Here is a 17,061-nt window from a genome sequence, read left to right on the forward strand (position 1 = left end):
GACTACAGCGATAGTGAACTTCTAGTCGCTTTGGTCAATAATTCTAAAGTGAGCGAGGAGTGGATACTTGATTCAGGCTGCACCTTCCACTTGAATCTCAATGGGATTGGTTTACAACTTATGAAACAGTGTCTGAAGGTGTTGTTTTGATGGGAAATAATGCTTTATGTAAAATAGCAGGTGTTGGAACAAGTAAAGTTAGATGTTTGATGGAGTTGTCAGAATACTTAGTGACATACAACATGTTCCAGAATTGAAAAGAAATTTAATTTCGTTGAGTACTCTCGATTCAAAAGGATACAGATACACAGCTGAAAGTGGGGTTTTAAAGATTTCCAAAGGTTCTCTTGTTGTGATGAAAGGGCAGAGAAAGACTGCCAAGTTTTATGTTTTGCAGGGTTCTACTGTTACTCGTGATGCAACTATCGCTTCCTCTTTCTTTTCAGATGATGATATTACTAAACTTTGGCATATGCAGCTAGGGCATATGAGTGAGAATGGCATGGCATAATTGAGCAAAAGAGGACTTCTTGATGGGAAAGGAATTCGCAAACTGAATTTCTGTGAGCACTGTGTTTTTGGGAAGTAAAAGAGAGTTCGATTCACCAGAGGAATCCATAACACGATGGGAACGTTGGAGTATATTCATTCTGATCTGTGAGGGCCAACCAGAGTTCCTTCGAGAGGTGGAGCTAATTATATGCTAACCTTTATTGATGATTTTTCGAGAGAAGTTTGGGCGTTCTTCTTGAAGTAGAAAAGTGATGTGTTTTCCACATTTAAGTCTTGGAAAATTATGATTGAAAAATAGGTGGGAAAACAAATAAAATACCTCTGCACATACAATGTCTTAGAGTTCTGTTCTGATGAGTTTAATAGATTGTGTAAGTCAGAAGAGATCGTGAGACACTTGACAGTTCACCATACTCCGCAGAAAAATAGCCTTGCAAAAAGAGTGAACAGAACGATCATGGAGAAGGTTCGATGTATGTTGTTTAATGCCAACTTACCAAAGTCGTTTTGGGCTGAAGCAGCCACTACTGCATGTTTTTTGATCAACTGATCCCCATCTGTTGCCATTGAGAAAAAGACTCCGTAAGAGGTATGGTCTGGTAATCCTGCAAATTATTATGATTTAAAGATTTTTAGGTGTCCTGCATATGCTCATGTTGATAATGGAAAATTGGAACTGAGATCCATTAAATATGTTTTTCTTGGTTATAAAGCTGGTGTAAAAGGGTATAAGTTATGGTGTCCTGAAAATAGAAAAGTTGTGATTAGCAGAGATGTTGTTTTTGATGAAACTGCTATGCTGCCTAACTTATCTCTTAAAGACTCTTCCAATAAAGAAAATCAAAAGCAGGTAGAGCATCAGATTAATACAGAGTCGACTCCTCAAGCCAGTGCAAAAATTGAAAATAGAGTTGCTTCTTCACCGCAATACTCTATCCCCAAAAACAGAATTAGAAGAGAAATTAAACCTCCAAAGAAGTATGCTGAGGCTGATCTAGTTGCTTATGCTTTACATGTGGCTGAAGATATAGATACGAATCAAGAGCCATCTAATTATTCTAAGCCGGTTAGCTGTGAAGACTTAGAAAAGTGGATGTTTGTTATGCAAAAGTAGATGAAATCACTCCACAAAAATAGAACATGGGATCTTATGAAACTTCATAAAGGTAAAAAGACTGTTCGTTGTAAATGGGTGTTTAAAAAGAAAGAAGGGACTCTAGGAGTTGAAGAACCCAGATATAAAGCAAGGCTTGTTGCAAAGGGTTACAGTCAAATTCCAGGAGTGGACTTCATAGATGTGTTCTCCCAAGTTATTAAGCATAGTTTGATTCAAGCTTTGCTTGGTATTGTGGCCATGCATGATTTGGAGCTTGAGCAGTTAGATGTAAAAACTGCATTTTTCCATGGAGAACTTGAGGAAGATGTTTACATGCAACAACCAGAGGGTTTTACAGTCTCAGAAAAAGAGGACTATGTTTGCTTGCTGAAAAAGTCCCTTACGGTTTGAAACAGTCACCAAGATAGTGGTTCAAAAGGTTTGATTCCTTTATGACTTCTCATGATTTCAAAAGAAGTAGTTTTGACAGCTGTGTTTACTTTTAAAAAAATAGTGATGGTTCTTTTGTGTATCTACTTCTTTATATTGATCACATGTTGATAACAACAAAAGATAAAGGAGAGATAAGAAAGGTTAAAGCCCAAATAAGTGAAGAATTTGAGATAAAAGATTTAGTACCAGCAAAGAAGATACTTGGTATGGAGATTCTCAGAGATAGAAAAGCAAGTAAATTGTACTTAAGTCAGAAGGGGTACATTGAGAAAGTTCTTTGCAAGTTCAATATGTGGAGTGCTAAGCCTGTTAGTACTCCTTTAGCAGCCCATTTTAGACTTTCATCGGCTTTGTCTCCACAATCATATGATGAGATTGAGTACATATCACATGTTTCATACTCTAGTGCAGTGGGATCTCTCATGTATGCTATTGTTTGTTCACGTCCAGATTTATCATATGCAGTTAGTGCAGTTAGCAGATACATGGCGAATCCCAGTAAAGAACACTGGAAAGTAGTTCAGTGGATTTTAAGATACTTACGGGGTACTACTGATGTTTGCTTACAGTTTGGAAGAACTAGAGATGGAGTCATTGGGTATGTTGATGCTGATTTTGCTAGAGACCTTAATAGAAGAAGATCTCTCACAGGTTATGTCTTTACAATTGGATTTTGTGCAATTAGTTGGAAAGCCACTTTGCAAACTATAGTTGCTTTGTCTACCACTGAAGCTGAGTACATGGCAATTACTGAGGCTTGTAAAGAAGCTATCTGGTTGAAGGGGCTATTTAGTGAACTCAATGAAGACCTTCAAATTAGTACTGTATTTTGTGACAGTTAAAGTGCAATCTTCCTTACAAAAGATTAAATGGTTCATGAGAGAACAAAAAACATTGATGTTCGGTATCATTTTGTTCGTGATATTATTGCTCGTGGTGATATTGTTGTGAGCAAAATTAGTACTCATGAAAATCCTGCAGATATGATGACCAAGTCACTTCCTATAACCAAGTTTGAGCATTGCTTAGACTTGGTTGGTGTCCATTGTTGAAGTTAAACCCTTAAGGGGTTTTATGGAAGAGGTGGAGAACTTGTTCGTTGAGAGTTTATGATGAAGAACTTGTTCATTGAGAATTCGTGTCAAGGTGGAGATTGTTAGAATTAAATGACCCAAATCCTTATTTAAATAAAATACAATGGTAAAATAAAATAAAAGTAAAATCCATATAGAACTACACTTCTTTTATTTTATTTTAGAATAAGGTTTTTTAAACCTTATTAAACTCCATCTATTTAATATTGATTAGAATAAGGTGTTTCAGTCTTATGAGAATATGACTTTACAAGCCTATAAATAGACATAGTCTATTCCTTTTGTATTTATTTGAATTCGAATTCGACATAGTGAATTTTCTTCTCCTCTGCCCGTGGTTTTTTCCTGAAAGGGTTTCCACGTAAAAATCTATGTGTTTTTTATTTTATTTTATTTTATTTTCACACCTTTGTATAAACATAATTTGAGATTTAGCCTTTGTACTTATCAAGTTAAAAATTAAGTCCTCCAACTTTTCTATTTAAAAATATCATTCTAATAATTAAGTCCTCCAACTCTGTTTAATATAAGCTTTCACTATATTTGTAGCCAAACAATTGGCATGATGAACAATTTGTATGGGATTAGTGTCTTCACTTTGAAAGTCCATTATTTCAATGTTTTCATAATTATCTCTCCATACCCTATAATTCTTGTACCTTAATTTGTTGTTTGATCCAGTTAGAAATATCAGGCATGTTAGAATCATTCCATCTAGAGGATAAGTTACATTTAATCTACATAACCCAAGCTAGAGGTGGAATCAAGCTGAGTCGTGCTTGAATACTATCAAGCTTGAGCTCAACTCAATATTTTGAGCTCGATACTTGGTTCAAGCAATCAAGCATCTATTTTTAAGCTTGAGCTTAGTTCGAGATCGAGCTACTCAAGCTCAATTAAACTTGTTTACCGATTTTCGTACTCAAACTCAAGCTCAGCTCAATAATTAAGCTTAGGGTTAATAATATATATTAGGATTAATATCACAAGTTAATAATATAAATATATGAAAAGCTCGATAAGGCTCGCAAGTCGTTTGAGTGAAGTATTAATAAACTTGTCACATCCCGAAAAACAGGTTAGTAGAAATTGGGTTAATGAAACCAAAAGTGGTCACATGCCGTTTTTGAATTGAGTTTGTGAAAATTTTACCAAGTTAATTAATCTGGTTTAATGGATAGGTGTTGTGCTTAGGTGTGAGAGGTTTCGAGTTTGAATCTTTTCCCTTCAATTTTTGCTATTTTTGTCCCAACCTATAGCACCCCAAACCCGGCCCAGAAGTTATGCCCGGATCCGGCATGCCACATCAAAAACGTTAAAAAAAATTCCATTCTAAGTCCAGAAAATCGTACTTGATGTTCAAAAGATTAATTCATTAAGGATTAAAGTGAATGGAAGCCGTGCACCAGGTAGGAAACCGGAAAAGAGGTGGTGAGTCCATCGGACTGCTTAAGTACCAAGCTCCCTTCAGATCCAATCCTAGACATGCATACCGCCATTGCCACACCTTAACGTCATGGATATTTCTAGGAAACCGATTTGATTAAGTCATTTTTAGGAAAAGTGATTAATTTTGGAAAATACTTTCATTGCGGAAGCTTTGTTTTTTGTCGTGTTATTTTGAAATCAATTGTTGTTTTGAAAACGCGCCCTAAAGCTATCCAATTTCAACAGTTAAAATAAGTAATACCTATCTTAGTGATACATATTAAAACCATCAAAAATAATTAAGCGGCCTTATTACATTTAAAAACCCAAAACTTCAAACGTAAATAAAAGGATGTCCAGTTCACCAGAAGAAAATCAAACTTTCAGAACGGGTGGCCACTTCGAATTCCCTCACAGCTCCAAGCCCACTATGGTTGGGGATTTCCTGCGTGGATGAAAATAAAAGGGGTGAGTTTGGGGAAACTCAGTGTGTAAGGAAAACCCATTCAAAGCCCAAGTCAGCTCAAGCCTATTGGGCCTAAGCCCATTCTGGTAACAGTGGTACTGGGCCAGAGCCCTTTTCAGATTACAATAAACTGGGCCTTAGCCCCTTATTCAGATAACAGTATGGCCCATAGGCCCATTTCAAAATACATGCAACATCAATAACATATGCAAGCCCATTTGGGGAGACTACTTAACCCACCAAGCACTACACTCCACCCGTACCAGCCATACACTCCATGTGGGGAATAGCTCAACCCACCCAGCCCAACACTCCACAGTTGCAGCCTTGCTGCTCAGTTAACAGTAAATTGAGGCAAAGCCTCCAGTACGTGGACAAGCCACTTTCAGTACTTCCTCCGTCAATATCCCAGTCCCATGCATCAGATAATAACAACATGGCATGCAGTAAATAACAACAGTCAAACATGCATTTAAGTCAATTTAACCCTAGGGGTATTTCGGTAATTTATCTCCTAGGGGTAAAACTGTAAATTTTCCACTTTTAAAGGTATTTCAGTAATTTATCTATTTTAGGGTTTTTCATGCAAATTCCTACTTTTCACGTACTAACAGAATCACGTACCGAGGGTTCTTACAGAATTGGGCCCGTTGGCCCATCATTCCAATTTTGGCCCATTAAGTCCAAAAATATCGAGGGCACAGAAATCATGCACTTTGCAATCCAAATTTTGCAGCTTACCAAAAACATTAATCGATTTACCTCACGAGCATTCGCACACTCGCAAATCTACAAAGTACCGGTTTTTGGCATTTCGAATTTTCGACTTTTGCCGATCTAGACTAAGAAAGAGGGTGTTAGTTACACACCTGTTTGCGACGATATGCTGACGAGATCCACACGAACCGCCTACAATTGGATTACTAACACGTTAATCTAACTCTTCAAATACGAACTACATATTAACCCCTTACAATATTCGGCCAACCACACCTACAGATCATAGTAAGCTTATAAGAAATCAATAAGCAATTCATTAACAAATTTTTGTCAATGTTTACCACATAATCATAATTTCACTGCAAGCTGTCTTCCTGAACAACAGTCACTAAATCATTTATAACTGGAGCTACGAAACTCCAAATCAAGTGCCGTTAATTTTCCCTGAAAATAGACTCATATATCTTCTATCCATAAAATTTTCAGAATTTTTGGTATGGCCAATCAATACCAGATTTTTCTTAAAGTTTCCCATGTTTCACTGTTTGACTAATCTGACCACTCTTCATTACGAATCAAAGTTCTCATTGTACAGAATTCAAAATATGTTCTAGTTTATTTAATTTGAAACTAGACTCATTAACCTTTAATTACATAATTTATGCAGCTTCTAACTCATCTCCCACAATTTATGGTGATTTTCCAAAGTCACGTTACTGCTACTGTCCCAAGTAGATTTATTACCAAATCACTCTTTCACACCTAACTTGCATGCTTGTTATTTAAACATGTATTTCACCAATCAATCATCACATATCTATGATTTTACTTAAGTATAATCTCCATTTCATCATTTTAAAGCACAACATGTTAGCTGATTTTTCCCTTTAACATCTAAGGCACACGCATGCTCATTTGTTTGGCTCAACTTCACCTATCTTCCATTTTTCATCAAAAGAACATGAAACAACAACCATTTCTTTCGTTTTAATTCATGACTAAATTCTCACAACACAACTAAAAACCAAAATATGCTTTCAGAGTTAAGGTAGAATCAAGAAGAACTCATGAACATCAAGATAGAAGCCAACTACCATGAACTTACCTTCAATTTTCTTCCCCAAGTGACCGAACACTCAAGAGCTTTCTCCTCTCCTTTCTCTTCTCTAACTTTCAGCTATGATGAACAAAGATGGACAAAACTTTGTTCTTTTCACCCCTTTTTCTTTTAATAAAACTTCATATTTCATCCATTTAATTCTTTAATACAAAAGACATGAAATTCTTATCATGAAACATTTACCTAACCCATTATCATGAAACATTTACCTAACCCATTATCATGGAACATTTACCTAACCTATTATCAATTTGTATCAATTTGTACCATAAATTATGGATATTAAGTGTACATTTTGTCTACAACAACATGATGGCTGGCCACTTCATGTAAAATGGGAGGTTTGTCATACAAATCCTCCTATTTTGCACTCCTATTTATTTGGCCACTTCAATTTAATCTATAGCATTTTCAAACATTTTCACATAGGTCCTATTTCATAATTTCACCCCCTTTTTCTTATGGAACAAAAATTAACTAAAATTGTCGGGTTCTATCTTAAGTTTGGGCTTTCTAGAGGCCCACTAACATAATTAAACCTATGCCAACATTCACAGGATTCCCGAAAATTGGGGTGTTACACAACCTCTATACTTGAATGTTTGGTTTAAAAATTGATTTTGCTCAACTAATGAAAAGTGAGCATGTTGGTTGAGTGGTAAGGCTTTAGCTTACCCACAGGTCCTATGTTTGAATCCTGTGTGTACAAAGTGGAATTTTTTTTCTTTTAAATTCAGAGGAAAATGTGATAAGGACAACTAATCAAATTTAGTAGGAGTTAGTGGGTGTTTTCTGAAAAAAATAAAATGAGAGATTATATCCTAAAATTTCTTAAGTAAACATCCCACACTCTCCCCCTCTTTCTCCATTTGCTTTCATGTTAGTTTCTTTTTGTGGTTACTAGGAATTTTCTTGTTGCTGTTTCTTTTTGCTTTTCTATCTCTCTCATGTTTTTCTTTGAATTTTTCATGGTCACTTTGATTTTTCTTTTTTCATCCCTTCTTGTCTTTCGTTCTATTACTATTCTAACCGATGTTGTCGCATCTTCTTGATTTATTGTTACTTGTACGAGATAAGGGATTTGGTGAAGGTTGTGTAACGCATATCTCTCCAAAGAGTTTAGCTTGACAATTTTCTTTCCTAAGGTATTGGATTTGCTGTTGTTGTGTTGGCATTGGAAAATGATCTGGTGTGTAACGAATACCTCAAAAAGTAGCAAATGACGCAATGCCAAAAAACTTACTGTCGGCATCACACGGTCGTTAGTCAGGCCATGTGGGTAACACAAGCTAGGTTAGTTAGGCAGTGTGGGCCACACGGACATGTATTAGGCTATTTGTTAGTTCGTGTGGGCCACATAGGTTAGGGCAGTTAGGTCGCGTGGGCCACACTAGCTTGTGGACCCATTTTCTGTAAAATTTTGTTAGGGTCATATTTGAAGTGCGATTCAAAATTAGTCATTTCATAGGTTCTAAAATATGTCATGTATGTATTATGAATATGAAATTTGATATTCTAACTTTGTTCATGTAATTTCTGAAAACATGATATTAAATACTAGTATTGTATGTGTAACATTCGAGAGCATGTTTGTGCTATAATTTTTGTTTCTGGTCTGTAATTTGAGAATCTATTTAAGCATGATTCATTTCTGTGCATCTGAGTATGTAATATGTTTTGACATGTGCATTAGGATGTGATATTGATGTGATGGAGGAAGTATTCTGGCAGTTTAACTGCATATTAATATTAGTAAGCCATCATTGCTGGGCAGCCTGCGGTGCTAGGTCATCATTGTCGTGTCACACCCTAAAGTTAGGCCTAGTAGTTTCGAGGATAATTTAGGGGTTTGAGCTCAAAATGTGTTCAGAAATTCGATGTTTGGTAAACTAAAAATGTCTTTATCTATGGCTTTTTGAAAGTTAAATCAATTTTTGAAAATGAAGTAGAAAAGAAATTTAATTTTAAAATATGGACTATTTTGAAAAGGGGGTTAAAATTAGGAGTACCATAAGGGCTAATATACCAAAGTTTAAAATTGACCTATTTCTTTCCCCCCACCAGTAGTAAACTCACGAAAACTATTTTCCCCTCGCCTCTTGTTGTCGTTTCTTGATTTTCCCAAAACCAAATTCATCTATTTTGATCTTCCAAACTCTAACCATTTGATTTCCATCAAATTTTAAACACCAAATCCTGCCCAAATTCAAAGAGGAACACTAAAGACACCATTAATTTTGCTATCGTTCAAACCTGTGGGTTTTCGCATTTTCAACAAAACATTTATTTTTCTCTCAACGAAGGTAATGTTTCATTTTCTTATTATTTTTTGATGATATCTAGGTTTTTAAATTGAGTTTTTATCTATTGAATTAAAAGTTTTGAATAAATGTTGAGATTTGGGGCGTTAATGGTGGAATTTAGGATTTTGAATGAAAACAATGTTTTAAGTGTTTTTCAACTTTTTTTGATGTGATTAGAAAGTTTCTAAACTTTCCCTAAATTTTCGTTAAAGAATTCTAAGGTTTTATTGAGTTTTTGTAAAAATGGCTATTTTATGTCAAAATTTTAGAACTATGAACCTGTGCAGTTTTGAGTAGTTTGAAGGTTGTGAATTATTCTTAGAAAATTAATTTGATGATTGGAATCAATTTTATGCGATAGGAACGAGTAGGTGATGAGATTTTAGCGTTTTGGCTAAGCTAGTCAAAATTTCATTTCTAAGAGGAACTAGCTTAGGCCTGTATTTTTTGTTGCTTTGAGTGTGTCTATGGCTGAGTATTAATTGTGCTTGTGGTGTGATTTATTTTGGTTAAGCTTCGGAATTGTTAGGACCTTCTTCGACCAAGTCAAAAGCGAAGGAAAAGCTAATTTAGGCTTTCAGCATTTAGGCAAAAGCGCAAATGGTGAGTGTTTGGAATCGTTGCTTGTAGATACGATTCATAGTGCTAATTTGGAGCTTAGGAGTAGCCTAAACCCCTAAGTTCTAAGTGTAAGCTTTCTTATACCCCTCATTTAAATTGTGAAATATGTGATTTTGTGTTCTGGATTGAGTATTAAGATGTGATAATGTGACATGTGATATATGTTTGTAATGACTATTGTGAATGTGTTAATTATGGGTATGTTACATATGCCAAATGACAGTGATGATGTTGTGCTTATAATGTGAATATGCAGTGAAAGTGAGTAGAAAATAATAAGTAAAATGTGTGTATAATTGCATATATTTTTCCCTTGTGATCTTTGAGACCGTTTGATATAGTTGACGTGCCATAGGGTTTGTGAGTACTCACCCTTGTGTTGTGTTTTTGGGGCATTAAGGCCCAAGATAGATTTGGAGAGATAAGGGAATGTGAGCTCAGCTTTATTCATCGGGATATGTTGTTGTGTTGAAGAGTGTTAGCTAAATTCTACCCTTTTGGGATATGTTCAACTCATTGAGTCAATAGTGCGTTGGAGATCCGTGTATCCGATATGTGGTGGTAGAGCCTACTTTCATGTTTTATAGCCCCAAGTGCCAAATTATCGTTAAATGTGAATTAATAAAATGTGATGTATGCTTAAATATGTGATTGTAGAGCTAGATGGATTGGTAGACATTGTATGAGTATTTAGTATGTCATTGTAGCAAAATATGTAAGTAACAATGCTTTGATAATTTATTTGGTGGTTTTTTTCCAATCATTCACTAAGCATGTTCAAGCTCACCCACTATTTTTAAACTTTACAAATAGTTAGCGTTACGGTGTGAGCGTTGTAGAAATTCCAATGGAGTGATCCAAGTTAGGCTTAGTGATTGAGTAGGTGAGCTCATATTATTCTTTAAATTGTTGGAACAAGGCAATGTGGTAGAGATTTTTGGTTGATTTCTATTATGTCTTAAAAAGTTGATATCATATTAGATTTTTAGGATTTGATATTATGTTATTGGGTTATCTTGGTTTGGAAATATTGATGATGCTTTGAGCTACAAAGTCAAATATTTTTTATGTTTTATTTTGAGGTTGTAGATGCATTTTGAATTGATATATGTATGGTTGTGTCAAATGCCTTGTTTTGCTGTGAATTTAAGGTCCATTTGGAAGCTAGGAAAACAATTTCCGAAAAATATTTTCCTGGTTTTACTGTGTTTGGAAGCTTGAAAACATTTTACATTTGGAAAATGTTTTCCAAGACATGGGTAAAATGACTTGCAATTTGGGGAAAAAGTCTTACCGATTTCTTTTCAGTAAGACATTTTCCTTGGTTTGGAAATATTGATGATGCTTTGAGCTACAAATTCAAATATTTTTTATGTTTTATTTTGAGGTTGTAGATGCATTTTGAATTGATATATGTATGGTTGTGTCAAATGCCTTGTTTTGCTGTGAATTTAAGGTCCATTTGGAAGCCAGGAAAACAATTTCCGAAAAATATTTTCCTGGTTTTACTGTGTTTGGAAGCTTGAAAACATTTTACATTTGGAAAATGTTTTCCAAGACATGGGTAAAATGACTTGCAATTTGGGGAAAAAGTCTTACCGATTTCTTTTCAGTAAGACATTTTCCATCTCCTTCTTCATCCAGGTAAAATTTTTCTCCTTCTTCCGTTCTTCAACTTCTTATATATCTCTTCCCTTTTTCCTTAGTCTGTTGCACATCTTCTCTTCATTGGCAATACACGCTGCTGTTTCCTCTCTTCTCATGTAATTTCCCAAATTTCCTCATATTTTTCGATTATTGATGAAATTTTGTTATTATTGTTCCATTGATGGGGCTTTGAAGGTTATATTGAATCTCTGAGATTTTTCTTTTTGGGATAATGTTTGGATTTGGTGGAAAAGTGTTTTATCTTTGATTATTGGTGCTCTTTTCTTTAGTACGAAGTATTGTTTTGAAATGCTTGAGAATGGATTTGTTGTGCTTGGCTTGATATTCAAGGTAAAACTTTTACGTGCTTTTCTGTTGGAATTTATTACAAGATTTTTATTTTCATAATGGATTTTATTGCCAGTGTGTGATGGGGCTTTTTTAGAAGTATGAATGATTGAGTTTTATCCTTTTGTGTGTGTGTGTGGAGAGATTGAGATATTATAGGAACAGAATCAGTGTAGCCAGAGTTTGTATCGTACGATTTGTAATCTGTTTGTATTGCATGTTTTGTTTCAAGCATTCCTTCATTCATACAACCTTGAGTATGAGTCTCAGGTTCTCGCTTTTTTGTTTTTATTTGGCTTTGTTCAACTCCCCCCTCCTCTGTAGCTATTCCTTTACCCGGAAAAAGACACAGGTTTTGATCGCCTAAATCTTTCTACAACAATTCTCTCTTTTTTTTCTTTATAATTTTGGACAAATTAGTAATAAATTATGTAGGCTAGAAGTTAGCAGTAAACCACCTTGGCCACCCATTGTTTTTCTTTAATAAACAGAGCAAAAATTTCTCTAACCAAAAACACCCATATTGCCCTCATCCTAAGCTTTTGCTTTGTTGCATGATTCAATTAAAAAAATTATGTTTTCCATCGTAAAATTATGTTTCTTTTTTGAAATCTGCCAAATAATCTTGCTTATTATAAAATTTAGTGCAGTGTAGCCCCTTATTCTTTTTATTGTTCTGAAAAACCTTTCATTATCGTATTTTCATGGTGATGATTTTTCTTGTTCTTTCATGTACTGTATCAGGACTTTTTAACAATGTGACTAATTGGAAAGAAAATAAAATAATTAAACAGTTGTTGCACCCTTTGCCAAATATGGACCTACATGTAGCTGTTGTTTATAATGTTGATATACTTTCATCTGTTTTCTTTTCCATTGGGAATAAAGTAAATAGATATATATGTGTAAATAGATATATAGTATCTTCTGTCTTGCTTCTTTGTACCAGATTCTTCACTGGAATCTTGGGTCACTTCACAATAATATTATTGGCACCTTATTTTAGGTGAATGAAGGGGAGATGCATGTGAGAGTGGATAAAATAAAAAAAAATGATAGGGTAATGAAAGGGAGACCAGGCTAAGATATCTTTAAGGTTATGATATAATTTAGTTTTTCTTTTTTCTTTCTTTCTTTTTTAATTTTTAAAATGTTATATAAATATAAAATGAAAAAGAAAAATAAGTGTTGCACTGCTAACATGCTTAGGTCTCTAAAAAACCATTGGAAAAGATGAAAAAATGTGTTAAACTTTTAAAAAAGAGTGATGCTTGGGCCTCTAAAACATTAAGGAAGATAAAAATGGGTTGTAAAGTATTGAGTCTAGGTTGGATTATTGTATTGTATGATTTATCAATTTATGTTTAAATTGGTTGAATTAATGTTCTAGTCGAGACCAAATGGTTTTACTTGTTTTGTTGAGATTTATCAATGCAAAACCTTTACGAATGAAGGAAAACATAATTTATATGTTAATTGTTAAGAATGTATATGTTGATAAAATATGAAGATTGAATGATTAATAGATTACATTTTAATTAATCTCAGCTAATATAAAAGGTAGTTACTTTAAAATTTTAGATATTGCATACTCAATATAGTTGATTATTTAAAACAATAAAATTAAATTAAATATATTTTTAAAATAATTTATTTAATAATATAATATGTTTCTATATTTTTAAATAAAAAAATATTTGAAGAAGATTTTTTTTAACTATAGATGAAGTACAATTGCCTTTGTTATAATAAATGTTTATAATGACGGTAGAACGATCACAAAGAAATAAGAAAATAAAAAATAAGAACACACATTTTAGGTGGAAACCCTTTTGGGAAAAAAAACACGAGCAGGACTACATCTATTTAAGGGTTGAAAAATTTTATTCTAATTAAAATCAAATAATAGAAGTATAGGTTTATACAGCACTCGACTTCTCACCCCCATAGATTCCATTAGTTTGTTACTGTATTTATTTATTCAACAAAATACGGGATTCGGGCCACACAATCTTTAACAAATTCTAACAATATGTTTGACTTGTTAGAAAAAGGGGAAAGCATGTAATAACCTTTTCCTTGTTTCCGTAACATGTAATTTTTATATATATATAGTTTGAAAAAAGAAACATTAAAATTTGAATTTGAATTGGTCGTACTATTATAACTAGTGTTATTAATAACTTGGAACTTTTCCTTTGTTTGTTTTTTTTTGTTCTTTTGTTAGATTCCTAAATACATTAATAAAGCTCTTCATTCCTTGATAAGGAAGAAATTGTCCATCTTATGTTTATGAGATTTTATTGTTTAATTGCTTTCTTAGTCTGAATAACTTCTAAAGAAATTAGGCTCAAATGTATGGGATAAACCTGTTGTCTTAGGTTTCTAGTGTACAAACTATATATACCATTCAACGTAATAGAAATATGGTTAAATCTCATTTTTTGGATTATATATAAGATCCGTGTTTCTAGAAGTTCTTTTTTTAGGGGGTTTCTATGCAAAATTTATTCTGTTGGGTACTACAGTTTGTAATGAATATGTCTTGAATTATGCATTTTTTTTTGTTATTATTTAAGTTAGGGTTGGTTAGTTAACTCCATTCCCTTTAGTCATGGTAACTTTAGTCATTGCTTGAGAAACTTTGATATATGTATGTATGCACTTTAGTCATGGTAACTTTAGTCATATATGTGATCTTATAAAAAGTTTGCATCTTTTTTTATAGTGATCAAATATTTGTGTGGCCTTATTTTGTGTAGATGGATCGTAATCAAGATCAAAATGCAATTGTCAGAGTCATGGCTTCATTTTTAGCTTTTGGGGATCTCTGGATTAAAAAATTAAAAACTAGGAAGGAAATTGCTTCTCACCCTCGTGTGAATCGAGATTATGAAAGAGAAAATTATATTAATACTATTTTAGATGGTGGTGACCAGCATTGTATTGATGTGATAAGGATGAGATCGATAGCCTTTTTTAATTTGTGTGATATTCTTAGTAGAAATAATTTGTTACAATCAACTAAATCGGTGAATATTAGGGAGCAAGTAGTTATATTTTTACATATAATTGGTCATAATGTAAGGTTTTGAGTGATTGGATCTAGATATTATAGATCAACTGAGACAATTCACTATTACTTTAGGGTTGTATTGAGAGCCATTTTGAAATTGTATAAGCTAGTTATTAGATTACCTGATGAGTTAACTCCTAGTGAGTCAGAAACAATCCAAGGTTTTAACCTTATTTTAAAGATTGTATTGGAGCATTAGATGGAACTCATGTTCGTGTATCCATTCCACTTAGCATTCAAGGAAGATTTCATAGCCGTAAAGGGGGAACGACACAAAATGTATTGGTTGCCATTACATTTGATTTGAAATTTTCCTATGTTCTAGCTGGTTGGGAAGGTAGTGCACATGATTCTCATATTTTAAGTGATGCAATTTCACACCCAAGAGGATTAAAAATTCTGGAAGGTAAGAATTATAAAACATCAAATACCAAATAGTTCTAGTAAGCTCATAATTTATTAGTAATAATTATGTTTTGTCAAATTATAGGTAAATATTACCTTACTGATGCTGGATATGGCATTTGAAATAGATATATTACCCCATATCGTGGTGTCTGATATCATTTAAAAAATTTTAGTGCTCAGGGGTCTAAAAATACAAAGGAACTCTTTAATCTTTGTCATTCATCATTGCGAATCACTATTGAACATGTTTTTGGGATTTTGAAGAAACGGCTTCGTGTATTAGATGTTGAACCATTTTGGAATTTTCAAACTCCAGTAGATATAGTTTTGGCTTGTTGTATCATTCATAATCATATAATGGGAGTTGATCCTAGGGATTTACTTAATCAAGGATTATACGAGGAGCCTGAGTCTGATTTGAGAATACAACTCTTACGGAGCGAGAAGAGAGAGAAGAAGCAAGAGAATGGTTTGCTAAGAGAGACGAAATTACACAAACTATGTGGACTGATTATATGGCTTGAAACATTAGGTAGGTTTAGGGCTTAGGGTTAATGTTTCTATGTTATGTATGTTTTAGTATTAAAATTATTATTTTTTTGTTAATGTTGGTTGGATAATGATATTGAAATTTTAGTTTGTTGGATTTTGAAATTAATATGTCTTGAATTTGTTACATATTGAATTTATTATGTTTTAAGCTTGTTGGATATTGAAATGATTGACAATGAAAATTATTAATGTAGAATGGGTAAGGGCAACAAAGAAGGGACCTCCAAGTAATTTAGGTGGACAAAATCGATGGAACATCTTTTTCTTGAAATTCTAGCAGAGGAGGCCCAGAAATGAAATAAGTCTTCTAACTCTTTCAAAGTAGTTTCTATTAATCGAGTTACCGAAGCTATTTCAAAAAGATTTCAAGTCCAATGCGATGCGAAGTATGTGGAAAACCATTTGAGGACTGTAAAAAACCAATGGCAGATTATATGCACAATTCGGGGTGAAAAAGGTTTTGGATGGGATGATAACATGAAAATAATCACATGTGATAGAGCGACATATGATGTAGCAGTGATGGTAATATATGTATATATATATTAAGTATATTTCAATTGTTTTTTTACTTGTTATTCTAATTATGTATAAAATCCAATAGGCATACAAGAAGTATGAACCATTTTTGAATAAAAGCATTGATCATTATGATGAAATGGATTTGGTTGTTGGTAAAGATATGGCAACAGGGAGTTTTGCCAGAACATTTGTTGACATAGATTTGGATGATGGTAACCAAGATTCAATGCCTATAGACTGCGACAATGAAGAGACTGAAAAGGTAAGAACAATAGTATCTTCATCTGGCACATCCAAATGTAAAAGAAAAAATACTCAAGAAAGTGTCGTTGATGAACAAATTAAATTTGTGGGTGAACAACTTGGCAAAATTGCTAATGCTTTGGAACAATTTATTGAGGATAAGACACCACATCTTTACGAAGAAGTGATGTCGATGGAGGTAGAAGGATTTGATGATGACTTCCTGTGTTCTGTGTTTGATTATCTAGTGAGTCATGAATCCGAGGCCAAAGCTTTTTTAGTTAAAAATAAGAAGCATAAAAAAATCTGGCTTCAAAAATTTTCTCAAGGTTGAAGATATTGATATTTTTAATGTGGTGTAATATTAGTTATGCACTTGGACAATGTTGTTGTTATTATCTGGTGTACTACTAATTATGTATTTGGATAATATTATTAATTTCTAGTATTA

The 17,061-nt window shown here is 33.5% G+C and overlaps 1 long non-coding RNA gene across 1 annotated transcript; it reads left to right on the forward strand.

Moving 5' to 3' along the window:
- Positions 1-11,078: 11,078 nt before the first annotated feature.
- Positions 11,079-16,728, forward strand: LOC121219245 (uncharacterized). The gene is made up of 3 exons (XR_005915918.1): positions 11,079-11,458; positions 16,040-16,370; positions 16,450-16,728. It is a non-coding gene; the product is annotated as an uncharacterized lncRNA (long non-coding RNA).
- Positions 16,729-17,061: the final 333 nt, after the last annotated feature.

The sequence above is a fragment of the Gossypium hirsutum genome, chromosome A03, assembly GCF_007990345.1.
Source record: "Gossypium hirsutum isolate 1008001.06 chromosome A03, Gossypium_hirsutum_v2.1, whole genome shotgun sequence".
NCBI lineage: Eukaryota > Viridiplantae > Streptophyta > Magnoliopsida > Malvales > Malvaceae > Gossypium > Gossypium hirsutum.